Genomic DNA, 10,633 nt, shown 5'->3' with positions numbered 1-10,633 from the left:
AGCCTGTCATCAGTCCCTGTCCCGGGAACACCTGTGGGAGGGTGTCAGGGACACAGGGGTGAGCAGGGCAGAAGGGTCTGTTCTGCCTGGGGCTGACCGCGCCCGGCCGCCCTCTGCCACATTTCCTGGGCATCCTCTTGGGAGCTTCATCCTGCCCGCCACTTCCCTGGAATGGGGACCTCTGCAGAACCTTCCCGCCCCAGCGCTCCTGAGCAAAGAGCCAAGCCAGGGTAAGCCTGTGCATATAGGGCCTCAATTTCAGATCAGATTCACAAATTTAATTTCCTATTCCTTAATTTAATTCTGCATTTTAGTTTTGTTTTTATTATTTACATGGGTTGCCTTTAATGATTCCAAATTGCTGCTGCCCCTCTAGCAGTATTTTGTCTTAGGTTAACTTCTTGAAAACTGATCAGCGTTGGAGTTTATTCCGCACTGGGTTTAGTTATTTTCTGAAACGAAGCACAATTAAATTAGAATAATGAACATGCTCTTTAGAGGATTAATTCATAATAAGCAGGCCATGTGCTACAGCTCACAGAAGAAAGGGCACGAGGACCGAAAGCTGTTTTTTCTGCCTAAATATGAAAAGTACATTCTGCAGAGCAGAACAAATCAGCTAATGACATCCAGAGCGCCGGCCAGCCCCAGAGCGGCACGGAGCTGGCATCTTGAGTTAGCGCGATCCCCGCCAACACCACTGCCCACCTTTCCTCCCTGAGAAGCCTGGCAGCCTGTGATTTCGCCCGGCTCCTGGCTCGGCAGGCACAGCCTACAGAGGCCACTGTGCGCCCCCTCAGTTCTACCCCAGGAAGCCCCAGACTCCATGGCCTGTGGCTTCTCAAGCTTCACCCTCAGAGCTTCCGAGAGCCCGTCCATTCCTTTATTCCTTCCCCCAAGGAAGGTTTCATTGAGCTCCTGCTACGTATCAGGCATCCATGGGTGCACCCTCGGGATACAGGTAGGAGTGTGGATGGTGAGTTGAGGTCAAGGCCAACGGGGCCTGAAAAGAGAGAGTGAGTGGACAGTGAGTGGGACCAGATCGTCCAGGGCCTTGGCGTCTGCTCTGAGTGAGTGGGAAGTCATGGCAGGGATTTGAGCAGAAGTAGTACCTCTGGTCTGACTTACATAGAAGGATCTCTGACTGGTGCCTGAGGTGGCGGGGGGTGGGGGGGTGGATAGAAGCTGGGAGATCTGTCAGGAGGCTGACAGTTTAGGCCTTTGATGCTCTAGCCCCAGTTGCTCCATACCATGTTCTTCAGAGCCCCCCAAAGTGCTGAGCCCAGGCTTCACAGCCAGGCCTGGAGGCTTAGAGTCTGCTGGAACCTCCTGCCTCCCAGGAGAGTGGTTTTCCAGCCGCTGTGAGGCATGTTCAGGGGCATCAAACTTCGCCGGGCCCGGGAGACCCTTCTGCAGGCCCTCCCCCTCCACCCCCACTGACCCATGGATCAGAAGGTCAGAGCCTGCCATGAAAGGGGACTTCCAGGCAGGCGACAGCTCTGCACTGTCCCTTGGGTTGTCACAGGCTCCTCTGAGAGGGACCCACCCTCTCTGCCAGGTAACTGACAAAGGGACATCGGCAGGCTCTATTGTGCAGTTGCTGCAGGAACAGGGGACAGATCAAAGCAGGAGAGGACCAACATCTGCGGGAACCAGGGCAAGGAAGAAGTACAAACACACTGAATGAATAAATAAGCAGATGAATGATTGATGGGGAGGGGGATGAATGATGAATGAATAAATGAATGATTGATGAACGAACAAGTGTACGGCCAGCTCCACCTCTCAGCTCTTTTGGTGTCTTCTCTCCTGGGAACCATGAAGTAAAGATCCTCCCGTGGCCCTCAACTCTAGGATTGCCCACTGGAGTTGAGACCACACTGCTTCTGACCCCACAGGCAGAGGCGGCTTTGGCTGAAGAGTAGGGCCCTGTGGCTGCAGGGGTGGGTGGTCTGTTGGCTCTGAGGGAGGAGAGCTCTGAGGACCTCAGAGGAGGGGAAGGTGTAGGGGAAGAAGGTATTTTAAAGTGGAGGTTTTATCATTCAGGCGTGGGTGAGGCCGATCGAGGAGACGCTTGCCATTAAAAAGATAGTGTGTCATACACAGAGAGCCCAAGAGAAGGGGGCACACCACGGTGGGGCAGGGTGGGGGCACACAGGGAAGCACCGGGGTTGGTCAGGAGGCAGAGGGCGTGAGGGGAGATGTGGTCCAGAGCCTTTATTGTGGTTTCCACAGGAAGGAATAGGCAGGCAGGGTAAGCGGGCTTCGGATTGGTTACTTTGAATAATTTCAACAGGTCTGGGGTACAGGGACCCTCCCTCATCCCTGGCCCTGGGAGATATGGGCAGGAGGATATTGGTTTGGAGTGTAAGACCTCAATAAAGGAGACGGCTGGGGTTATGGACTCTGGATTGGTTGGTTTGTGTCTGAGGGGTGTACTGGAAGGTGAACTTATTATCTCCAGGAGCTGGTTAACCCCGTGGGAGGAGGTCCCTCCAGTGTCAGTGAGGCCACATCAAGGCATCAAAAATACAGCAAATAAAAAGACATGCTTGTTACAGAGGGGAAGGGGAGAGATTTGTTTGTCCTTTCCTAGTCCCATACCAGACTACATTGTGCAGATGCTAGGCCTTGGGTCAGTCTCATTCTGGGACTTATTAGGGTAGAGAAGTCCATTTCGGCTGAGTATGTGATTGTATCAGCCCAATAGGCAGAAAGATTTCACTAACTGAAATCTCCAGAAACTTCTCTCAATGAGGCAGGCCAATGATAACTTCAGCTCAGGCCCAGAAGACGCCAGCACTGCCCTGGCACCACCCAGACATCGGATGTGCCCCAACTTCCAGAAGCCTGGGTCTCCCAGGGTGGCAGGATCCTGCCGCCCTCCAGGGCAGAAGTGCCTTATTCAAGGAAGCTGTGTCTGGAGACCTTGGGTCTCATGGGCCCACTCCATTTTGGAGGAGGGTCTTGCCCAAGGATTTCCATGGAATCCGGACAATGAGTTTGGGGTCAAAAGGCCACTTAAAAGAGTACATGTGTATGCCCCACTTTATTTTCTGAACTTTAATAGATAGTCATAATAAAAATGATTCCCATTTATTGAAAGCTTACTAAGGGTTAGATGTCGGGCTAAAAACTTTGCATTCTTTCTGTCATTTAATTCTCTCATCAACCTCAGGATGTAGGTATTTTTACCCTCATTTTAGAGATGACACTGAGGCCCAGAGAGAGGCTAAGTACCTTGCTGTTAAGTGGGAGAGCCAGAGTTGCATCCGGATGGATCATAGCCACTGGGAATTGAAAACTGAAGACCCTTCCAATGGTGCCCACTGATCTTTTACTCCTCTGGCCCAGTCCTTAATCCTCTGAAGGCTGTGGAGCCCTCAAAGCATGTGAGGAGTAGAGAAACTCTTTCTAGAAAATGGACATTTTGCATATTGCACAAGTATACTTCCCAGGCAATTTCCGGGGTCCACAGGCCCTCCTGAAGCTCTGGAACCCTGCCTTTGGCATTTGCTTTCTGCAGTGACTGTTTTTCTTTCTCATAACCCTGGGGCACAGGGCAACCCTCAGGGACCCAAAATCACCCCAGTGGGGCATGGAAGCAGACAGGACCGGTTAAATCAATGAACGCTCACTACCCGCTCCTTCCATAATTGCATTCCTGCCTTCTCACCCTAACAGCCAGCACTTAGGGTAATTGCATTCCGGTAGGGCTCCCGGGCCTCTGGGGCCTGCCCTGGAACCTGTTGACAAGCCATCTGCTTCCAGAGGGGTTCTGGAGACCAAGACAGCCTTTTAACATTCTTCTCTGTTGTCTTTGCTATAAGAGAGACAAAGGACTCTGTAACAGATCTTGTCCAAAATCCCACTTTCTTAACCCACCCACATCAACCCTGGAGCCAAGGAGGCTTCCTCTGTCCTGGGCTGTCTTGCTAAAGTCAAAACAGCAGTACCTGTTCGTCCACGTGGATGACCTTTGTAAACACCTGGCTTCGAGGCAAGGTGGCCAACACTAGGGGTCGGCTGGACAGACTCCCCACTCCCCACTCAGGACTAAAGGATTGAAGGGCTGGGGTCCTCCCTCCGGGGCCAGCTGTTGTGCTGGCCTCACCAAGTGCCTCACCCCCAGCTTCACTCTTTTATTCATAAGATTTATTGGCACCTCCCTAAAGGGCTCCTGGTCTTCGCGCAGAAAACCCACGATATAAGGAAATAGGGAATCCCCCAAGACACAGGGACGTTTCATGAATCCAGAGAGTCCTATTTCCAGAAATATAACTTCCTCAAAAGAAGGACCACGCGTTCTCCAGGCACAACGCAGTCTATACAATTAATGGAAAAAGTGCCGGGTTCAGGGTGTTGTGAGTTTCACTGTTTCCCAGATAGAGAAGGCTCCTCTGCTCACCCCCACCAAAGGAATGAGGTATAAAATGGGAAGGTCTGGTGTTTGTTATATGACTTGCAGATGCCCCTTCCCCCACCACAGCCTCCAATGCTTCTTTCCTGCAAAGAAAACTCTCCTCTGGGGTTCTTCTTCCTCTTGGGCTTGAGTCTCAAGAAGCCCCCCGACAGCATAGCTCCCTTAAGTTATGTCCTCGGGCTGCGAGCTGATTCCCTTGTCTCGGCCAAGGATTGTTTCAGGAAGGAAACATTCTTGCTTCAGGAGGGAGGGGAGACTCGAGCATTCTTGGGTAGTTAATCCCCCCCCCCCAACATGATAATCCCCGTGGCTGATCTGTGGTTTAGCAGAAGAGCATCAACTTTTCAGTATGGCAGGCCAGCGTTTGAATCCTGGCTCGCTGGGGCATATGTCTTCTCCGGTGGTGATGGTGGTGGTGGAGAATAAGATTTACCTTTGTAGGTTGAAATTGAAGAGATAACATATGCGGTGGGTTTGATTTCCTTTCCTTCTTTCCCCACACGAAGACACAAACTTGTAAGGCATTCTGCAGATGCTAGAAGGTACTATTGGGTTGTTCTCCATCAGTGCTTCAGTGCTCTTGGGCCAACCCTTTTCCCTACCCTTACCCTCCTCCTGCCCCATTCCATTCTCCCTTTCTCCTGATCTCTCCCCCCACCTATAGCCTAAACTCCAAACTATTGCATTAGGCTTTCCCCCAAAGGATTTGGTTCTCACTCACTGGCTTGGCGTCCCCCCTGTGGTTCACAGCGGAGGCCCTTGCAGCCTTACAAATGGAGACACCCGTGGTCAGGTCAGTTTGTTCATGCCTGCCTCTTCTGGGCTTAACACCAGGGGCCTTACATCCAAGTCTAATAGGGCTGCTACACATGTGCTCTGGGTGGTGAGACTGCAGACTTTTCATTGCAGAGATTGGTTCCTAGATGGGCACCAGCCTCCTGGGGGTGAGCAGGGGCTGGTAGGGCTGCATGATGCACACACCCTCCTATTCAAGGCCGTGCCCACTCCCATCACATCACTGTGACCGCCGTCCTGGCCAGTATGCCCACCATCATGCTCACCCTGGCATCAGCACCCAGCACCCCGGTTAGTACGGTCTGAGCCTCAGGGAGCTAACACCTTCAGACACAGGGACCAGATCCTCAAAGGGGGCCCACACTCAGACCCACTATTTTGGGGTATGTTTTGCTTCCTTACAGGTTAAGTGTTTTAAATGGAATCTTGAAGTTCCCAAGTCATTGGGAAGGTGGGGGAGGCGGGAAGGGAAGGGGTCAGAACAGGCCAGGGGAGATTAGGGATTTAATTAAACTGCCTGTTTGGGTAAAGACTTTTAGGTGCAAAGCTGCTTTGCATGATAATGGAAGTTTATCTGAATTCCATTCTACTGAAGGAAGCGCTTTTACACTTAATTACTGTGGCCGGTAAACCTGGCTTCTCCCGAATGCCCCTCCCCAGGGTAAGCGGGACAGCTTCCTCTCTGCGTCAGCCCTGCTGGCCAGGGCCATGAACAGATCTCTAGTCATCTATCCCAGTATGATGTCTGTCCATGCACCAGGCAATACCTAGGTGGGTGGAGGGCCTTTGGGGTGACTCAGCAAGTCAGGTCTGTTTTGGGGGTGACCCGCCAAGGTCCCATAGAGCTCCACAGCCAGCCTGGGCAGCAGAGAAGGGGTCTGGGACCAGGCTGCCGGGCCTGGGCTTTCTGCTCCCAGAACCCCGGAACACCAAACAGAATTGACGTTCATCTGGGAGGCTCCTGCTGCTGAAAGGCAGCCCCGGACTGGCAGAGGCACGGTGGCTCAGTGTGGGTGGGGTCTGGACTAGAGGAGACTCCCTGGCTGACTCCTCGGGGCGGCCTGAAGGTGGAGGGGCTACGTCTTAGCGTTTGGTGGTGGTAGTCGTTTTCCAGATAGAAGGACGGTGGCATTCAGTAACCCATCAGGACAAAGGGAGAAGAAGATGGAAAGGTTGGGGGTGGGAGGGGGGAGGTAGAGAGCCCTAATACAGAGAGCAGGAAGCCACAAGGAGATGGGCCTCAGCATTTAGAGACTCCAGACCCTAGGGCAGGCTAGGGAGGGGTTAAAGGCTTTGGGAACTCCTGTTTCCAATCACTTGTCAGCCAGCTTCGCTCTCATCCTTATCAGCAGGGATAGGGCCGCGGAGGGAGAGGCTCCGAGAGCTTTCCAAGCTCTTCCCAGACTCCAAGCTCTCAGCATTCTTATTACCTTCTAAGGGCTCCCTCGTTCAGTCCAGGGGGAGTGCGGTGGGTGGAGACTGGGAACCCAAACACATTTAATGGAGTAGAGTGTGAGTTACTAAATACAGCCCTGGGGTGGTTGGGGCTGTAGAGTCTCAGCATAAACCTTCCAGTCAAACTGCCCCTCCCCCCCCCCAACAGAAAGCCGGATTACTGCAGGCTGTCTTTGCTCCTATTTAACTCACCATTTGGCTAAAAGCCTTCAGCAGTTTTCCCTTTTGCAGTTACCACCAACTCAGAAATCTCCCTTGCGTATTTGTACAGTGACTCTTGGGATTCAAGTAAAGGAGCTTTCATTTTAGGTAAAAGTCATCTTTGTAGATTTGACCCAGGCTAGCCTTTGGAGAGGCATACAGTTTTCACTTCTGCAATCCTACCGATTGACTAAAAATCAGCCATTAAAAAATTTCAGAAGCTTGCTTTCTAGAAAGATGTTGCCTGGGAGAGGGCTGAGGGCAGAGCCGTCGGTCACACCAATACAGGCTGTCCTCTAGAATATGACATCAACCCGTCGTCAGTAACCTTTGGGTGTGGTTATTAAACTAGCTACTAATTTCCCACATGGTGCTTCTCTGATTTATAATGCACCAGTGCATCCAGAAGCCTACCATGAGAAAAGGTACATGCCTTTCCGAAATCCACCTGGTCCTCTGAATCTCCCTGATTTGACATTCTAGTAACCTTGCTAATGAAGGAAGTCAGGTTTATGTGATATTTTGCAGTAGACAAGAGATATGTTATGAATGCAAATGTAAACATCAGAAGTACGATTTTGTAAGGAGCAGGAGTTGCTTGCCAGGAAGAACTGGTATGTGTTTCAGACATGCTAGGGAGCTGGGCCTGTACAAGAGAACTGACCCAGAGAAGAAATGGGGATCTAAGGGAATTTGAGTTAATCAAAAGCAGTGACTGGGGCAGCAGTTTGTGGGGAAGGTAACAGTTCCAATGATTTTGGGGGTCCTGGACTGCAAGAGTAGATCTTGGGCTAGAACCAAGATTTTCTCCTGGAAAACTAACCACAGAGACCTTGATTCTTCTGGGTCTAGAAACAGCAGGCATGTTCTGGACAGCTCACGCTGTTGGAGCCTCCTGCCTCTACCAATGCTGTTCCCTCTGGAATTCCTCCCCTGTAACCACCTGGTGAACATCTGCTCATCCTTCATTTCCACTGCAAGTCTTACATCTTCTAACTATTCTTGCCTGCCACTGCTTTACCTCTAATTCCAGACTTTCCAGGTAGAATTCATTACCTCTCCCACTGTGACCTCTGTATAGATGTTTGCATTTGCACCAAAACCATTTCATTGTGCACGGTTAAGAACACAGACTTTGAAGTCCAATGGAGTTAGGTTTCAGCTCTGTCTTTGCCTCTTGTTTTAACCTAAGTCCCAGTTTCCTCATCTGTGAAGTTGAGGCAAGAATAATACTCAATAGGACTGGCATCCTCATGGCATCAATAGGTCATGAACACAAGGTGCTGGATTGGCTATCTATTGCTTCCTAACAAATTATGCCCAATTTAGTGGCTTAAACCAACAATAGATGTTGTTTCACACAGTTTCTGTGGGTCAGGAATTGGAGAATGGCTTAGCTGAGTGGTTTTGGCTTGTGGTTTTTCATGAGGTTACCGTAATCCAAAGGTTTGTCTGAAACTGGACGCTCTGCTTCCAAGATGGCTAACTCACACAGTTGTTGGCAGGCTTCAGTTCCTCACTGGTTATTGGTGGGAGGCCTTGGTTCTTCTCCATGTGGACCTCTCCAGAGGGCTTCTTGAACACTTCACTACATGGCAGCTGGATTTCCTGAAGGTGACTGAGCCAAGAGAGAGCAAGGTGGAAGCTGCCATGTCACTTATTGCCTAGCCTCAGAAGTCACACACCATTTTCCCCACAAATTCTATTAGTTCCACATGTCAGCCTGAAACAATGTAGAAGGGGACTATATGAGCACAGGAACACTGGGAGGTGAGGATCATTGGAGACCATCTTGGAGGCTGACTATTAGCCTTATGTTTATCAAAAGCATATCATATCATGAGGTGGAAACAACCTAAGTGTCCACTGGCAGATGAATGGATAAAGAAAATGTGGTATATACAATAGAATATCTTTCAGCCTTAAAAAAAATAAAGGAAAATCCTGCCATCCGCAACAACATGGATCAACCTGGAGGACACTATGCCAAGTGAAATAAGCCAGACACAGAAAGATAAATATCGCATGATCTGACTTATACGTAGAAACTAAAAAAGGGGGGGTGCAGGGAGTCAGCTGCATAGTAAGAGAGAGTAGAATGGTGGTTACCAGAGGCTTGAGGCGAGGGGTGGGGGAAAAGAAGAGATATTGATCAAAGGGTACAAATTTTCAGTTACAAGATGAGTAAGTTCTGGAAACCTAATGTACAGCATGGTGACTGTAGTTAATAATAATGCATTATATACTTGAAATTTTCTAAGAGAGTAAACCTCAAGTGTTGTTACTACATACATAAAGTGGTAACTAGGGGTGCCTGGGTGGCTCAGTCGGTTAAGCTTCTGACTCTTGGTTTCAGCTCAGGGCATGATCTCAGGGTCATGAGATGGAGCCCCGAGTTTGACTCTGGGCTCAGTATGGAGTCCGCTTGTGTCTGCCTCAGCCCTTCTCTCTCTCTCACAAATAAATAAATAAAATCTTAAAAAAAAAAGTGGCAACAAGGGAGGTGATGGGTATATTAACTAGTTTGTGATAATCACTTCACAGTGTATACATATGTCAAAACATCACACTGTACACCTTAAATATATTCAATTTTTGTCAAAAATAAATAATAATACTTTTTAAAGGGATGTCAGAAGGGTTCAATAAATAGTAGTTGTTACTATTATTAATTCACACTCTGTATTCTCTACTAGAAAGTTAACCCTTTGAGGATAGTGACCATGTCTTTGCTATTTGTATCCCAAGTGCCTAGTGTAGTCGAGCATATTGGTAGGCACATATTAAGTGTTGTTGGAGAATACCCGAATAAAGGCTTGGAGAAGGTTAGTTGAGTGGCAAGTTCAGAGTGATTGGAGTGAGTTCACACTCGGATGTTAAGTAGAATTCTGTAACTCAGCCATGTATCTGGAATTACCAACCTGTATAGAATCAATAACTGATGATTCTACAGTTTGCTGCTTGAGTATCAAAGACCGTTTGGTACTTAAAAGGCAGGCAGGATGGGTGACATTCTTTTGACTCCCTTTGGAAAAAAGGCCCTGAGCAGGAATTTGGTGTGGAGCAATGGTCCCAAACCAATGATTTAAAGAGTGAACCTACTGTTGTTTAATTCCCCAGCCTGAGGCAGACATGGGATATTTTTGTCATACTCAAATTCCTATCTTGATGACTCCTCTGTCCTTCTACCAGGCAGAATAATCTCCCTTTCTGGGAGACTCTGATGCACATTTCTTAGAGTTAATTAAAAGGTGCACAGAGAGTTTCATGTCAGAGACCCGCCTGGCTACCCCTGCCCTCTGGAGCAGGAGAGGATCTGAGTCTGCAAGGTAATCGATACTCTGGGCAATATTGAGTTTCCAGACATCTAGCTCAAATTGTAAGCCTTACCCCCACTGCCTGGGCTTGAAAGTTCACTGATTGTCTTTTTCCCACAGACAGAGCCCTCTGTCCCTGCCAGTGCTATGCTTATTTGCCCCTTTTCCCAGCAAGAAGCCACTCCCATGGGGCTGACCTTCAGGAGCTTGAAGACAATGACCTCTGAATGAGCAGGTGTCCTCTCAGAGATTTCCCATGTAGATTACATTCCAACTTGCCAGAGGTCCCATTTCTCCCCAGTTCCTTGAACTCTCAAACAAGTGGTTTTACTTGGCCCTTTCTCCTTTTCTTATGGTTAGGGAGAGTGTGGCAAGAAGAGGGAAAATCCTTTTTTTTTTTTTTTTTTGGTATGGAAAGAGCTTGGTTGCATTGACCAATATT

The sequence above is a fragment of the Callorhinus ursinus genome, unplaced genomic scaffold (assembly GCF_003265705.2).
Source record: "Callorhinus ursinus isolate GAN/ISIS: 27379988/994484 unplaced genomic scaffold, GSC_fseal_2.0 scaffold10, whole genome shotgun sequence".
Classification (NCBI taxonomy): domain Eukaryota; kingdom Metazoa; phylum Chordata; class Mammalia; order Carnivora; family Otariidae; genus Callorhinus; species Callorhinus ursinus.
The sequence above is the reverse complement of the archived record's forward strand: the minus strand, read 5'-3'. Positions refer to the sequence as shown.